At 43.5% G+C, this 17,794-nt stretch overlaps 1 protein-coding gene and 1 pseudogene across 3 annotated transcripts in view; one reads left to right on the forward strand and one right to left on the reverse strand.

The window, feature by feature from the left end:
• LOC125453051 (zinc finger protein 271-like) overlaps nt 1-8,426 on the reverse strand; it is a 78,291-nt pseudogene extending 69,865 nt beyond the window's left edge.
• LOC125446459 (zinc finger protein 271-like) overlaps nt 1-17,794 on the forward strand; it is a 130,561-nt gene that overhangs the window by 102,144 nt on the left and 10,623 nt on the right. Inside the window, exon 1 of one of the 3 annotated variants that reach the window (XM_059639682.1) lies at nt 8,525-8,565. The exons of 1 other annotated variant lie outside the window; for it this stretch is intronic. The gene's annotated coding sequence lies outside the window, so the exon portion shown is untranslated. Of the gene's footprint in view, nt 1-8,524; nt 8,566-17,794 lie in introns of those variants that run through there. One more of the 3 variants, XM_059639685.1, reaches the window with a different exon arrangement.

Genomic DNA, 17,794 nt, shown 5'->3' on the forward strand with positions numbered 1-17,794 from the left:
ACGAGAGATTGCATACAATTTCACCTCCTGAAAACGAACTTCTTTCCTTGCAAAAGTTATGTTCCAGCTGTACAGAGGCACCTCCGGATGCATAGCCCCAATCCTCCAATCAGCTGTGTTTGACAGAACAGCAGAAAATTACCTTAACTGGACATATGTTGGAAAATGCCAGACTTTGATCAACAGAATTCCCTCAGTACAGGAATCCATGTAGAAAGTAACAAAGAGCATCAGCTCAGGAGGCAGCACTAAATGGTACGAACTGTGATGGGGGAGTTACCTTCACTGGCTTCCTTCTGGAGTAATTTCATTGTTTTTTAAGGGTTGATGATTTGAACCTCTCTGGTACACAAATGTATTTTTCATCCGTCACCTGATCTGACTGGACCTCCAATGGTCCTGATATCCTCTGTCAAAACATGTCTCCATGAAGTCATGGCGCCAAGAACATCCTGAACACGAGAGATTACATACAGTTTGACCTTCTGAAAGCCAAGCTGTGGTTCCACCTGACAGATCACCTCTGGACGTATGGCCCCAATCCTCCAATCAGCTGTGTTTGATAAAACAGCAGAAAATTACCTTAACTGGACATAGCTAGATATGTTGGAAAAAGCCAGATGTTGATAACAGAATTCCCTCAGTACAGGAATCCATGTAGAAGGTAACAAAGAGCATCAGCTCAGGAGGCAGCACTAAATGGTACTAACTGTCATGGGGTAGACTCAAATGTTCAATGTGACTGGGTCACTGGGGATGAATGAGTGAGTTGTCTTGACTTGGCGATCACAGTTCCTTCATGTAGGCGGTCAACAATTTGTAAGCAATTTTCCTGATTGTTGTTTGTTAAGAACAGCAGTTTACATAGAATCCCTACAGTATGCAAACGGGCCCTTTGGCCCAACAAGTTCACACTGGCCCTTGTAGCATCCCACTCAGACCCATCCCCTTATAGCCCACACACCTCTGAACACCATGGGAATTTAGCGTAGCTAATCCACCTAGCCAGCACATCTTTGGACTGTGGGAGCAAACCAGGGCACCCGGAGGGAACACACACAAACATGGGGAGAATGTGCAAACTCCATACAGACAGTTGCCTGAGGCTGGGATTGAACCTGGGTCCCGGGCACTGTGAGGCTGCAGTGCTAACCACTGAGCCACTATACAACTGGGACAGGCTCACTGACACTAAAGGATAAACAAAGCTGTATGTGTGGAATGTACCAGTCCTGTTAAAAGTTGTAAATGTAGTATCCTGCTCTCTAGCTGAAGTGTTCTTGGGTCTTCCTCCTCTTCTCCTTGTCCATTTCAGGAAAAAGCTCTCTGAGGACTGCCTGATGAGAACCACTGATGAGCACACCCAATTAGAAATGCAGTCTACAAGATCCGCCTGATGAGTACCACCCAGTGAGGACCACACAATTAGGACTGTGTCTACACAACTGACTGATGAAGGCTGCCTGATGAGGAACCCCTGTGCCCCTGAGTACTTGTCAATACACCCTATTTCTAGGGGCAGATAACATACGCCTTGTCAATCAATTGTCTGAATTCTTTTAACTAATGACCAAGGGACAGCTCCTCATGATGTCGGAAGACCATTGTTTCCTTGCCACCTACATTTGAAAAATTTCATTCCTTCTAAGGACAAATTTTTCTTATGTTTTTAACACATTACACTCTTAATAGAGTACTATGGTGCTCAGTACATCTTTTTTGTTAATGCTAGTAGGCTAGTTCTTACTGTAATACATTTAAATGAGCTAGGCAGGAAATACTAAATTTGGAGTACGAAAAGCATAGAGTTTTAAAGGAGAACCCAATTTCCAACAGTTGATTAAGTGAGTGATGTATGGTGCTAGAGTGGTAGGTGAATACCGACAGGTGAGAAGAGTGGGCAGATGGCTGGAGCAGTTAGGTGAAAGTTGGGATGTATGTCTTGCCAGGTTAGGGGGTAGCCAAATGATGGGACAAATCAGGTCTGGCTGTGGAAGTCCATGTGAAGGTGTTGGATTCAGTTAACAGTTCTGAGGAAGGGTCACCGGACCTGAAACGTTAACTCTTGTTTTCTCCTTTACAGATGCTGCCAGACCTGCTGAGCTTTTCCAGCAAACTTGTTTTTGTTCCTGATTTAGAGCATCCGCAGTTCTTTTGGTTTTTATTGGATTTAGTTGGTGGAAGTGATCACATGGGTTCATAGATCAATCAGTTCCCTTCCTGGATGATCCTCTTCCCCCAGGTGAACTTACTTTCTAATTCCCCAATGGTTTAAGCACTTATCCACCTCTGCACCCTCACTCCCATCATAACCCTTGTTTCCACCCTGATCAAAGACAGCATTTGATGTTGAGCCATCATCTTGATCTGCTATCATCCCAACTGTTGCAGAAAACCCTCGCTGCTGTAGTTTGTAAAAGGTTGAACTGTCACAGGTGATCCGGTGTTGAATCTCCTCGTCAATGGCGATCTTCTCAGAAAAGAGGCTATCAAAGTCTGAGTCTCTATTTCCACACAATGGGAAGTGGAATATTTGGCTGACCAGGTAGATGTTCACATGAATTTTGTTTTGACAATATTCAAGGACAGGGTGAGTTTCTTGTATGGAGAACTGAAGAGATTGATAATGGTGTTAAAATCTGTTGCAGAGTGGATGATGACATTGCAATCATTTACAAACTATATATAACATCTATGGGTTAGTTTTGGCAGGGAGGTAACTGAGGTAAATGAGTTTCCCATTGAGATAGTGTTTAGCCATTGGATGGTATCCACAGCAGACACCATCTCCCTGGCCTTACACCCATCCCTAGAACATCTCGAGAACAAGGACATCTACACCAAACTCCTATTTATTGAAGCTAGCTCCGCCTTCAACACCATAATTCCAACAAAACCCATCTCCAAATTCCAAGATCTGGGACCCTGCTCCCTCCGCAACTGGATCCTCAATTTTCTTACTTGCAGACTGCAATCAGTGAGGATAGACAACAAAATCTCCTCCACAATAATCCTCGGTACTGGTGCCCTGCAAGGCTGTGTACTCAACCCCTTTCTATATTCTTTGTGTACCTCATGACTGTGTGGCCAAATTCAGCTCAGTCCATTTACAACTTTGCTGATGACACCACCATAGGTTGGATCTCAAACAACAATGACAGAGTACAGGAAGGAGATAGACACACTTAGTAGGATGGTGTAAAGACTGCAATATGTTTCTCAATGTTAGCAAAACAAAGGAGCTGACTTCAGGAGGCAGGGTGGAGGACACACACCGATCTGTATCATGGTGCAATGGAAGTGGCTGAGAGCTTTGAGTTCCTCGGAGTAAATATCAGCATCAATCCATCCTAGTTTATTCATATCGACATCAGTCAAAAAACACAGTAATGCCTCTAATTCCTCAGAAGGCTAAGGAAATTAAGCATGTCCGCAATGACTGTTACCATTTTTTATAAATGCACTGTAGAAAACATCCTATCCAGATGCATCACAGTTTGGTGTGCTCTGTTCTGCTGAAGACTGCAAGGAATTACAGAGCATTGTGAACACAGCCCAGGCCATTGCGCAAACCAGCCTTCCTTGCATTGCTTCTGCCTTGGAAAAGCAGTCAACAAATCAAAGACCCCTCCCATCCGTTATACTCTCTTCCACCCTCTAACCCTATTGCAGGCAGAAGATACAAAAGTTTGAAAACACATACCAACAGATTTAAGAACAGCTTTGTTCCTGCTGTTAACAGACTTATGAATGGACCTCCCATATATCAGAGTTAATATTTCTCCTGATCTTCTCTAGCTGTAACACTATATTCTGCAAAATGTTGTATTACCCAGATGTACTTAGGTAAGGTATGATTTATCTGGTTAGCACACAAAACAATACACTATCACTGTATTTCAGTACATGTGACAATAATAAATCAATTCAAATCAAATCAGTTGATTTTTAATGAGGTGAATGGTTACTGTCCAGTAGATGGTAAATAGAATGGGGATTATCACACCGCCTTGCTCGACACCATTGTGGATTTTGAAGATTTCTGTTTTAGACCTCCCACTCAAGACAGTTACAGTCATATCAGCATGAATCAGTTGCAGGATTGTGATGGTGTTTCTGAGACATTCAAATTATTGGAACATAGGCCCTTGCAGTTTACATGAGTCAAATACTTTATCATGTCAATGAAAGTAATGAAGAATTTCTCATGTTGCCCTCAACATTTTTCTTGGATTTGTCTAACTTCAAATAACAAGTTGGGGGTCATCTAGCAGGTCAAAGTCCATGTCTACAGCACTCAGGACAAATGGGGATAATTAAAGGCTGATGCCAAAAGACAAATTCAGAAGATGCTGGGAAGGGAAGGTCGAAGAGATCCAACAATATCCATTAATCCTGGAAAAATCATTTCAAACAACTCCTCAACCATGAATCTGCAGGGTGGCTGATACCCCCTAGTCTATCCTCCACTGCTTGTGGTAGAATCCAGGAGTGAGTCACCATCAATGGGACAGCTGCAAGAAACAATCAAATAGACGAGAAACAACAAAGCCTACAGCTCTGATGGTATTCCAAACAAAAGCTTCAAAGCTGGCAAACATTAGCACAGATCAAGGAATCATGAACTCATCCGATGGATTTAGAGGAAAAGGATGTTCCCTAACTTTACAAATGTGAGAATTATAACCATCTTCATAAAGATAGATAAAAATCACACTTCAGAGCCTTTTGATGTATCTCCCGATTCCCCATAGTGAGAAAGACCATGATATACATTCTCCTAAACTGCCTACCTTCTATAGCTTAAAAATTGTACCAGAAAAACAGTGGCATCTGTGCATATACAGGAGCATCTATACATACTAATGTCTTCAATTGGTTATGTTTGATGCTATGTTCAAAATATAACTGGCCTCTTAAAAATAACTGGATTGTTGATGGGAGAGATTTGAGACAGACAGTGCTTTGGAAGGACAACTCCCCTGTTTGAGCACTGAGGATCAAAAGATGCAGGTGACCTGGTTTCAAGTCCATATGAAGATGTCTGGTGAAAGAGAATTAGGTGAAATAATCCTGGCACATGTCATACTGGAAGGGCCTGTCTCCCATGTGGATTCACTGATGTCCAAGGAGGTCAGACAACTTTTGAAATTTTTATTATATACCTCACACTGACAGAGTTTTATCACTGTGTGAATACATTTGTGAATCAGAAGATATGTTGACACATCCCTCCCCAGTTAGGTTCAGCTCCTGTTTTAGGGAATCAGGGAAGTAGATTACAAGCAATGCAGCTCAACGGTTTCTCCCATGTGAATCCTGTGGTGTGACGACACGGTCGCAAGCATGACTGAAGCATTATTGCAAACCACACACTTCAAGTGTTACTCCTTTGTGTGGATCCTTTGATGAAGCAGGAGTTTTGATGAATGTGAGAATGACTTGTCACACAGTTCACATTTGAATGGCTTCTCCCCTGTGTGAATGCGTTGGTGTTGCCAGCGATCTGACGACCGTCGAAAAGATTTGTCACACACCTTGCATCTGAATGGTTTCTCACCAGTGTGAATGCGATGGTGTTTCAAAAGGTCTGATGATCGTGCAAAGCCCTTGTTGCACACCTCACATTCAAACGGTTTCTCCCCAGTGTGAATGCGCTGATGTTCCACAAGTGTTGATGACCGTGTGAAAGTTTGATCACACATCTCACACTTGAATGGTTTTTCTCCAGTGTGGATACGTTGGTGCCTCAGGAGATCTGAGGACCGGGTGAAAGCCATCTGACAAACTTCACACCTGAATGGATACTCTCCTTTATGAATACGTTTGTGTGCACTAAGGGACGATGAGTCGGAGAATGATTTGTTGCACACTTCACACCTGACTGGTTTATCCCCTGTGTGAATGTGCTTGTGTCTGCGAAAAGCTGATGAATCTGAGAATGATTTATCACACACTTCACAAGTGAACGGTTTCTCCCCTGTGTGAATGCGTCGGTGTGTTTGGAGGTTTGCAGACTTCATGAATGATTTGTCGCACACCTCACATGTGAATGGTTTCTCCCCTGTGTGAATGCACCAGTGTGTCACCAGGCCTGATGATTCTGCAAAGTACTTGTTACACATCTCACCCTTGAATGGCATCTCACCAATGTAACGGTGTCAGTGTTCCATGACAGATGAGAAATGTGTGAAGGTTCAGTTGCATGACTCACAACTGAATTGTTTCTCTCCCATGCAGTTGCCCAATGTTACAGGTTCTACAAGACACATATATTTTGTGTTAGGAGATTTTAAGAACCTGTGGAGCAGCCCCTCACACGGCCTCTCACCTGCAGGAGTGAGTCAGTGATTCACGAGACTTAGTGAATGAGTGAAAATCTCACCAAACTTAGAGCCCACTCACACTTCTTCCCAATTTACTCTGACTAATCACCCACAGCCAGATGTTTGGAAGGTCTGGTTCTGATGGAAAGCTCCACACCACTGACAGGTTTCAGATTTGATGATATGTCAAAATACCTCTGACCCGACCGATTTCCAGATGATGGTTTCACTGCTGAATCTTCTCTATACTGAGCACTGCTGTGAAGGGACAGGATGGTTTCCCACAGTTGTGCAATTGCTCCTTGGGTGATGGTCAGGATCTGTCTGCAGTGTCTATCCTCACTGTATTCTCTGATGTAGTACAGTGCAATCCTTCTGTAAAACAGGAAAAGGAAACATGATTTCCTCCAACACCTTCTTCTTTGCTGAAGGGGCTGACGCCTCAGTTAGAGGCTGTTCCACAGTGAGTGCCAGTCTGCTATTCCCCTGTGTGGGGGGAATCAGATACAAAACTATTATTTTTCCTCACTTGACTGTCACACACCTGCTGTTTCCAACACAGACACTGTGAATAGCGACCAGGAGCAGGCAACTGGCTATCTGTTTTCAATGACCTGCTTCCTGCCCGACTTTCCAGGCACCAGGACGGCAATGGAAAAAAGATCAGAGGGTAAAGCGGGTTGTTAATTCACGATAAATTTGAGTCACTGAGCCAAAGACCAGTTTACCTGGAGTATGTGTTTAATATTGTTGAAAATTCAGCAGAGATTGACTTCCTCTTCATTTATTATTTGAGGAAAGCCCAATGGACAGAAAGTGCTAGAAACTGAAGAAAATATTGCTTCAGTTTAGCTGATTAAAGGATTTTAGTTTATGCTGGGAAATTGGATACACTCCACTCACCCAGGCAGCACACCCAAATTCTGCTATCAGCCATAACACTGAGCAAAACGATCAATCCAAGCCCAGACTTTTGGGAAAGGTTGAAGATTTTCGGTAAAATTTTAAAAGAAGACATTAAAGGCATGAAAAGACATTCTTATAGTTGCGTCTTTTCGTATTGCAGCAGTATTGCTGTCATGCCAGATTAACATACCAGCGACTGAGAGTTCAAATTGAACTATGGACAGTTGCATACTTAGAACTACAGTGAAAAACAAACCCTTTGACAAACTGATCTATAGCGGAATTTATATAAGGCACCTCTCACTCATGTTTTAGAACATAGAACATTACAGCACAGTTACAGGCCTTTCGGCCCTCGATGTTGTGCCGACCTGTCATACCAATCTGAAGCCCATCTAACCTACACTATTCCATGTACGTCCATATGCTTGTCCAATGACGACTTAAATGTACTTAAAGTTGGTGAATCTACTACCGTTTTGTCATGTGTTTATCTGCTTTCGACTGAGACGTCAACAAAGAGAACTGGTGAGTGAGCTAGAGATAATGGGAACTGCAGATGCTGGAGAATCCAAGACAACAAAATGTGAGGCTGGATGAACACAGCAGGCCAAGCAGCATCTCGGGAGCACAAAAGCTGACGTTTTGGGCCTAGACCCTTCATCCCCGAAATGTCAGCTTTTGTGCTCCTGAGATGCTGCTTGGCCTGCTGTGTTCATCCAGCTTCACACTTTGTTATCATCCATTGCCAGAGTCACTCTCAGAACAAACTCACTCCCTGTGTCACATGATAATCTCCTTGCTCTCTTTCTCTCTCTGTTATGCTCCTCCTTTCCTTCTCCCAGCGTTTCGTGCCTCTCTCTCTTGTTCCTTTCACTTGTGACCCCTCCGTCTTGAGCACATGCTGATCCCACCATTGTACACCTTCGTTACCTGTGTGTCTTCCTCTTCTGATCTGACAAACACATTCGTGGATACACATCCCACACTGATGTCAGTTTGAAAGCCTCCGAGGATGAAAAATACAATTCCCCCACACTAGAAATCGCTGTCAAACGTTTACCGGGGAACGGAGGCAGCAGCTGCAATAAGTGAGGTTTTATTCAGATGAGACAATGACAAGTTTGAATCTCCACCTGATCTGCTGCTCAAAGTCATCTCCATTTCACTGGTCAGTTTCCCAAGCTTCCGGAAACTCATGTTGCTGCAGAAATATTTGGATTGGCTGTGAGAGACGTCAATCAGAGAGCCCACCCACTCTGCCCATTCTCTCCTCTTCCTCTTCCAGAGCTGGTTCACTTCCTATAGGGACTGAAAACCAAGTGAGGAGATGGTGAGTGAAGGAGCAGCTTTTATACAAATTGTATCCCATAATATCCACACCAGTCTTCAGGCAGTCTGACTGTCCTTTGGGTAATCAGGGGTGGAAATGTCCCTTATGCTGTGTGAGAAGATCCAGCTGAGAGAGCTGTTTACTCAGTGCTTTGTGCTGAACTGTTTGACTGGAGCTGTGTGTTGGATATTGAGTGTGTTTATTGGAAGTATTTCCCTCCTGATTTCCACCCTGAGTTTTGTTGATGGCTCATTCCTGAATATGAGAAGGTGAGCTGTGATTATCTTGGCGGAATTGATTAGGGATTCTCTGTTTGGACCAGCATTTACTGCTTATCGCAATGTGAAAGCCTTTTGAACTGTTGCAGTTTGTGCGGTCTCGCAAACACAGATACATACACATACGTTGATTTTTGGGATGGAGAGCCAGGATTCTGACCCAGCAACTCTGAAGGAAAGGTTTTCCAAGGCAGTATGATTTGGTGGGAAACGTGCAACTGTTGATGTTCCTCTGTATCAGCTACCCATGTCCGTCCAGGTAGTAGATATTGTCGGTTGAGAAATTGCTGCTGAAAGACCCTTGGTGAAATATGCAGTCTGGACAGTGTTGCTACTTGAATTGGTTGTGGAAGGAGTGAATGCTGTTAGTGTTAGATGGGCTGCCAGGGAAGCGGTCTGCTTTGTCCTGCATGGTGTTGAGTTTCTTGGAGCGGTACTCATTGAAGCAAGTATTCCGTCACATTCTTTACTTATGTTTTGTAGACAGTGGAGTCAGGTAATTACTCTCCACAGAATTTACAGCCTTTGACCTGCCTTTATAGCCACGGTACTTTAGAGGCTGATCATTTCAGTTTTTGGTCACTAGTCACCCCTAGGATGTTGATCATGATGGAATCAAGAATGGTAATACAATTGAGTATCTGGGCACAGTGGCTGGATTCCCTATTATTGAAGATGGTCATTGTCTGGTGCTTATATGGTGCGTATGTTAGTGGCCACTTCTCAGTTTGTCTAGGTCTTGCTACAATAGACATGGACTGCCTCAGTGTCTGAGGAGTCACAAATGGTGTTGTAATCACCCCATCCCAACTTCTAACCTTATAATGGAGCAAAAGTCTTTAATGAAACAACTGAAGATGGTTGAGCCTTTGGCACTACCTTGAGGAACTAAAGGTTCTTGTCGCACAAAGGTAGTGTCCCATTTGGAACCAGGAGGTCTGATTTAAATCCTACTTGCTTCAGTTGTAAGATATTTCTGAAATAGTTACACAGAATAACTCTGAACAGGTTTATATGAAAATATCTATTTGAAGAAATTCTTGCAAAATGTTCTGGAGCTGAGTGACTGACCTTAGTAACCACAACCATCTTCATTTGTGTCAGATTCGACTCCACCTACTGGAGAGTTTTCCCTCATTTCATTGACCCCAAAATAAAAATAAAGTTCTAGAGAAAATCATTAATTCTGGCAGAATATGTGTAAAGAAGATAATAGATGCTGCCAGACTTTCAGAGCTTCTCTTGCACTTTCTATTTTTGTTTCAGATCTCCAACATTTATAATAATTTGCTTTTATCCCACTTTTGCCAGAGCTCCTTGAGCAAGGGTCACCGGACATGAAATGTTTAACTTTGATTTCTTTTTCACAGATGCTGCCAGAGAGCTTCCAGCAACCTCTATTTTTGTTCCTGACTTAAGCATCTGCAGTTCTTTCAGTTTTTGGCTTCTATTTATAGAGATCTACACAACCAAAAAATGTTCTAAAGCTCTCTACATGCAATTACTTTTTAAGTGTGATCACTGTTTGGCTGCCTGGTTTCTTACAGTAAATGTGAGCACAGAAAGCCTTCACAAATAACAATGTTTAATCTCTTTTGTTTTTACTTAACTTAAATACTGAAGATGCTGACAATCTGAAATAACAGAAAGTACTGGAGAAGCTCAGCAAGTCTGGCAGCATCTGTAGAGAGAGGAACAGCAGGTGGCACAAATCACATGTAACTGCTTTAGAATTGTAGTTTGTAAAAAAAAATCATTTGTGGGACATGGGTGTGGCTGGCCAGCCAGCATTTATTGCCCTTCCCTAGTTGCCTTTGAGAAGGTAATGGTGAGCTGCATTTTTGAACCACTGCAGCCCATGTCCTGAGGGTTGAATCACAATGATGTTAGGCAATTTCAAGATTTTGACCCAGCGATGCTGAGGGAACTGAGAAAAATTTCAAAGTCTGGGTGGTGAGTGGCTTGGAGGTGAACTTGCAGGTGGTGGTGTTCCTATATATTTGCTACCCTTGTTCTTCTCAATGGAAATAGTTGCGGGTTTAGAAGGTGCTATGTAAGGATCATTGCTGTGTTTCAGCCAGCATCTTGTAGATAGGACACACTGTTGCTACTGAGCATCAGTGTTCGTGAATGTGGTGCTAATCAAGCAGGCTTTGTCCTGGATGGTATCAGGCTTCAAGTGGCATTAGGGCTGCACCCATCCAGGCGAGTGGGGAGTATTCCATCATTCTCCTGTGATGTGTTGTAATTCATGTTTATTAATAATTATTCATAATTGTATGTATTACAATTCATGATTGCATGTTATATTAACTACAGACTTATGTGTACTAGTCACTCCATTCAGATTAACTCAAAAGTGCATTATCATATCAGATTACATTACACTCAAAAGGTGCAATCAAGCATAACCCGCTGTGTACACAGTTTCATTTAACAAGGCCACATCTCTTTCACTTGCATGAAATATCACTGAGTAAAACATTTTTACATTTCCATACCAAAACTTAGCCTTGAATTGGTGCAATCTCTAAACCACTTACCCTAAACCCCTTTCAAGCCAGTGTGGCTCCAAGACTCATTTAACGATAACAATTGGATTTGCTGCTTTCTTTAAAAACAAAATGCCGTTTTTCGCAGACTTTATTGTGACATGTATTCGTTTAAGCATATTATAACTGGTAGGTGATAGTAGGAACTTCAGATGCTGCAGAATCTGAGATATTAAGCAGCATCAGAAAAGAAGGGTCTAGGTCTGAAACAAGATAATAAAATGTGAGGCTGGATGAACACAGCAGGCCAAGCAGCATCTCAGGAGCACAAAAGCTGACGTTTCGGGCCTAGACCCTTCATCAGAGAGGGGGATGGGGGGAGGGAACTGGAATAAATAGGGAGAGGCGGACCGAAGATGGAGAGTAAAGAAGATAGGTGGAGAAGGTGTGGGTGGGGAGGTAGGGAGGGGATAGGTCAGTCCAGGGAAGACGGACAGGTCAAGGAGGTGGGATGAGGTTAGTAGGTAGCTGGGGGTGCGGCTTGGGGTGGGAGGAAGGGATGGGTGAGAGGAAGAACCGGTTAGGGAGGCAGAGACGGGTTGGACTGGTTTTGGGATGCAGTGGGTGGGGGGGAAGAGCTGGGCTGGTTGTGTGGTGCAGTGGGGGGAGGGGATGAACTGGGCTGGTTTAGGGATGCAGTGGGGGAAGGGGAGATTTTGAAACTGGTGAAGTCCACATTGATACCATATGGCTGCAGGGTTCCCAGGCGGAATATGAGTTGCTGTTCCTGCAACCTTCGGGTGGCATCATTGTGGCAGTGCAGGAGGCCCATGATGGACATGTCATCAAGAGAATGGGAGGGGGAGTGGAAATGGTTTGCGACTGGGAGGTGCAGTTGTTTGTTGCGAACTGAGCGGAGGTGTTCTGCAAAGCGGTCCCCAAGCCTCCGCTTGGTTTCCCCAATGTAGAGAAAGCCGCACCGGGTACAGTGGATGCAGTATACCACATTGGCAGATGTGCAGGTGAACCTCTGCTTAATGTGGAATGTCATCTTGGGGCCTGGGATGGGGGTGAGGGAGGAGGTGTGGGGACAAGTGTAGCATTTCCTGCGGTTGCAGGGGAAGGTGCCGGGTGTGGTGGGGTTGGAGGGCAGTGTGGAGCGAACAAGGGAGTCACGGAGAGAGTGGTCTCTCCGGAAAGCAGACAGGGGTGGGGATGGAAAAATGTCTTGGGTGGTGGGGTCGGATTGTAAATGGCGGAAGTGTCGGAGGATAATGCGTTGTATCCGGAGGTTGGTAGGGTGGTGTGTGAGAACGAGGGGGATCCTCTTGGGGCGGTTGTGGCGGGGGCGGGGTGTGAGGGATGTGTCGCGGGAAATGCGGGAGACGCGGTCAAGGGCGTTCTCAATCACCGTGGGGGGGAAGTTGCGGTCCTTAAAGAACTTGGACATCTGGGATGTGCGGGAGTGGAATGTCTTATCGTGGGAGCAGATGCGGCGGAGGCGGAGGAATTGGGAATAGGGGATGGAATTTTTGCAGGAGGGTGGGTGGGAGGAGGTGTATTCTAGGTAGCTGTGGGAGTCGGTGGGCTTGAAATGGACATCAGTTACAAGCTGGTTGCCTGAGCTGGAGACTGAGAGGTCCAGGAAGGTGAGGGATGTGCTGGAGATGGCCCAGGTGAACTGAAGGTTGGGGTGGAAGGTGTTGGTGAAGTGGATGAACTGTTCGAGCTCCTCTGGGGAGCAAGAGGCGGCGCCGATACAGTCATCAATGTACCGGAGGAAGAGGTGGGGTTTGGGGCCTGTGTAGGTGCGGAAGATGGACTGTTCCACGTAACCTACAAAGAGGCAGGCATAGCTGGGGCCCATGCGGGTGAGCATCTGCAGTTCCCATTATCTCTAGGTCTGAAACGTCAGCTTTTATGCTCCTGAGATGCTGCTTGTCCTGCTGTGTTATCCAGCTTCACACTTTGTTATCTCGGATTCTCCAGCATCTGCAGTTCCCATTATCTCTAAATATACTGCATAGCTGGTTATATGACAGGATCAATTGTTCCCATATTTGTACTCTTTGTGATGTGATAGTGCAATGTGTGTACCCAGATATGCAATATAAGTTAGTTTCATTGCAGCCCGTATTGCTTCCACCATACAACTGGCAACCGCAATAAACACCCCTTGCTTCATTTACCTCCATATCAGATCAGGTCAGACTACTGAGGAGGGTTCTACACTACATCTACCTCTACTGCTTTTAGTGGTATTTTATGATATATTATGAATAACTCACCCTATTACTCGGTGGTAGTTGTGATGTAACTTGGATTGCTAACACAATACCAACTAACATTATTACAGTATGTATAAACACAATGCACATCATTTTCCTACACATTAACCCCCTGGGATGGCAGCCTGACAGGCCATGTTCCCTGTGCTGTGACAGGTTAAATAAGTGTGTATGTGTTATTCACCTCACCCTCATGAATTTCATAGAATCCCTAGTGTAGAAACAGGCCCTTCAGCCCAACAAGTCCACACAGCCCCGGAGCATCCCACTCAGACCCATCCCCCTATAACCCAACTAATGTACACATCCCTGAACACTATGGGCAATTTAGCATGGCCAATCCACTTGGCCTGCATACCATCTTTGGACTGTGGGAGGAAGCTGGAGGACCTGGAGGAAACCCACACAGACAAGGGGAGAATGTGCAAACTCCACACAGTCACCCAAAGGTGGAATCAAACCCAGGTCCCTGGCACTGTGAGGCAGCAGTGTGAACCACTGAGCCACCATGCTGCCCCACTTGTATATCAGGTTTTCCCTTGCTGCTTGAGCATTCATAATCTATAACTGCTGCACACACCATTCTTGGCTGCATTGTGCAAGAGATTTTTCTGCATATTAATCAATTTGTTAACAATTCACCAGCCTCACATTTTATTATCTTGGAATTCTCCAGCATCTGCAGTTCCCATTATCTCTGAATTACCCATGTTAGGTCTTGGTCCATACTGAGCTCTCCATTTTTGATCCCCTGTCCCATTTTCAGAATTTTCTCAAGTTTAGAACTTAAGCTGAAAATCACTGGCCCATGGTTGCCAAATTAGCTGAATTTACTTCCAAGGTTCCTGTGCCAAATGTTCTGATGGCAACATCATTGACTAGGCTGTGTTTCAGTAGAACTTTCCTGAAAGTGTTAGAACAGCCATTGGCCACCCCTCACTGTTAGACCAAGCCAAGTATTGGTCACATAGTGTATTAAAACTACATGCAACATGCAGGTCTGAACCAGACATCATTAAGGCAAGCCAATATCAGAGTTGTTTGTTTACAACAACAGTTAGCGACTTATGATATAAGCTATCATCTAAAATTTTAACATCCTTTACCAGTACTGATCCTGGTCCTGGGCTTAGTGCTGAAGAAAATTAGTCAATTAACTGCACCCTGTATACTCCAGCCCTGCTAATCTGCAGGTGATGTGTGCAGTTGTTGCTATGATTGTAATAGGTTAATTGCTTTGGGCACACCCACCAATCTCTTATCAAATCAAAGTCAACATTTCTAGTTTTGCCAATCTCAATACTAAACTACTTTGGCATGCAGCTCATCTTAGCATGCAGCCACATTCTTAAGGTGAAATATTCCTGCACTGTTATAGACAAATGTGATTGCAGTGCATGCAAGTTGCACAGAATCACTCACCAGTATCATCATTATTGTTATAAATACTGTGATCACCTCCTCTGGTCTGATTACTCCTGCTACCAGGCAGTGAAATAAAATGAACACAAACTATTTCACTGGTCACTTCTTCTAAGACCCGAGCATCGGAACACTGGGACTTGTCAACCTACTATTTCAACAATTTGCTCAGTAAAACTTAACTGTGATTGTAATTTTCTTGAGCTCTTCCATTCCCTTGATTTTCTTGATTTACAGGTTTTTTGGGATGTTATACATATCCTTTATAGTGAAGACTGATGCAAAATAACTATTCAATTGTCTATCATCTGTTTATTTTCTTCTATTAATGCAGCAGACCCATTTTCTGTAGGGTCAACATTCACTTTGTTAGCTGTACTTTTTAAAGATATCTATAGAAACTTACTGTCTGTTTAATATTTCTAGCTATCTTTCTCTCATATTCTAATTTTTCCCTCCTAGTTGTAGTAATTCCTGGCTGATTTTATATTATGTCCAGTCTTCTGAACTGACCTCCTATATTTGTGCAATTATATGCTTTTAGTTTAATACGATTTTAACTTTGTTAGTTAACTATCGATGATGGTAGGTTTTCCACTTGAAAATTTTCATTTTTGTTTAAATGTATCTATTCTGTGTATTAAGGATATTAAGGAAACATTTGTTTTTTTGTTTCCTTAAATGTTTCTTAAATGTCTGCTAAATATCTCTATTGACCCGCCCCTTAACCTAATTTTCCCATTCACTTTGGCTAACTATGCTTTTGTGCCCTGAGATTTAAAATCCCAGTCTTGGACCCAACTCTTGTCTCCTTCGGATTGAATGTAAAACTCAAATGTATTATGATCAATGTCGCCTAGGGGTGCCTTCAATCAGTCATTCCTCAGTGCTATCTCATTGCAGAGTGTATAGCCTGTTGGTATAGCCTGCTGTCTGTTTGGCTCCAGAACACGCTGTTATAAGGAATTATCTCAAACATTCTGTGAATTCACCATCTAAGCTAACTTTACCTGTCTGATTTTCTTAGTCTATATATACATGAAAATCTATCCAATCCCACTATTATCACTGTACCTTTCTGGCAAGCACCCACTATTTCTTCTTACATGCTTTATCCTACCATATGGTCACTGTTGGGGGTCCTCTGCATCACTTCCATAATTAACTTTTTGCTTTTGTCATGTCTCATCTCTGAAAATGTGAAGTTGTCCATTTGGAAGAGAGAATGAAAAAAACAGCATTACTTAAATGGAGAAAGACTGCAAAAATCTGCAATACAAACAGACTTGGGGTACTTATTCACGAAACACAGAAAGTTAGCACACAGGTGCAGTACATAATTTGGAAGACTAATGGCATGTTGGCCTTTATTTCACGAGGGTTGAAGTATTAATCTAGGCGTCTTACTGCACCTGTACAAGGTGCTTGTGAGACCACATCTGAATAATGTGAGCAGTTTAGGTCCTCTTATTTAAGAAAAGTCATCATTTCATTAGAGGCAGTTCAGAGCAGATTCACTCAGATAATCCCTGGTATTGGAGGGGTATGGACAACCTTATGAGCAAAGGCGAAAAAGGTTGGGACTCTACACATTGGATGTTAGATGAATGAGAAGTGATCTCATTGAAACAGATAAAGATTCTTAAGGGATTTGACAGGTTAAATGCTGAGAGAATGCTTCCCCTCATGGGGCTATCTAGGACCAGCAGGCATAGTCTCAGAACAAAGGGGTTCCAGTTGAATATGAGGAAGAATTTCATCTCTGACAGTTGAGTGTCTTTGGAACTCCTTGCACAGAGCTGTGAGGAGGCAAAATCCTTGTCTATCTCTAGGGCTGAGATAGATTCTTGATCAAGAGGAGAATCCAGGGTTACAGTTAAAAAGCAGGAACATTGACATGAGGAATATCGGATCAGTCACGATCCCTCAAGCTGGAAGAAGCTTCAGGGGCCTACAGCCTAATTCTGTTCCTATTTCTTTTAGTCTCTTATGGTCTTACCACACTGCCTCTACATGCTGGCTGCTTCCAGAACTTAGGTCACCCCTCTCCATCGTGCTAATACTGTAATTCATTAACAGAGCCACTTCTTCTTTATCAACCCAGTCCTAAATTTTATGTACCCTTCAACATTAAACATTCTGGAAACAGTTTTGAGGATTTGCGCCCCAGAATTTGCCACATCCATGGGAAGGTAGGACCAGGAATCCTGTCAGCTCTCAGATGAGCTTTTGTTGCTTGCCTTCAGTTCAGGCAGCACAGTGGCTCAGTGGTTTGCACTGCTGCCTCATAGCACTAGGAACCTGGGGTCAATTTCAACCATGGTTAATCCACCTAACCTGCACATTGCTACCTGATACATTTCTGTATCAGCTAGCAATGTGCAGGTTAGGTGGATTAACCATGGTAAACATGGGGTTAAGGGGATAGGATGGGGGTGAGGGCAGGGGCTGGGTCTGGATGGGATGCCCTTTACAGGAACTCAAATCGTCAAATGGCTTCTTTCTGCACTGTAGGGGTTTTATGACTCTGGAAGTAGACTCCATATACCTACCTTTGACTTGTAACTCTTACAACATACTATAGATTTAGAATTAACAACTGATCCAGCATCCACGGCTGTTTGTGGGACAGAATTCCAAACATCTACCACCCTTTGTGTGTACAAGTGCTTCTTGGGATGCATGGCATTCTCAAATTATGTCCCCTAGTTCTAGAATCCCTAACCAGTGGATTGAGATAATAGGAACT

Source organism: Stegostoma tigrinum, chromosome 34 (assembly GCF_030684315.1).
Source record: "Stegostoma tigrinum isolate sSteTig4 chromosome 34, sSteTig4.hap1, whole genome shotgun sequence".
Lineage (NCBI taxonomy): Eukaryota > Metazoa > Chordata > Chondrichthyes > Orectolobiformes > Stegostomatidae > Stegostoma > Stegostoma tigrinum.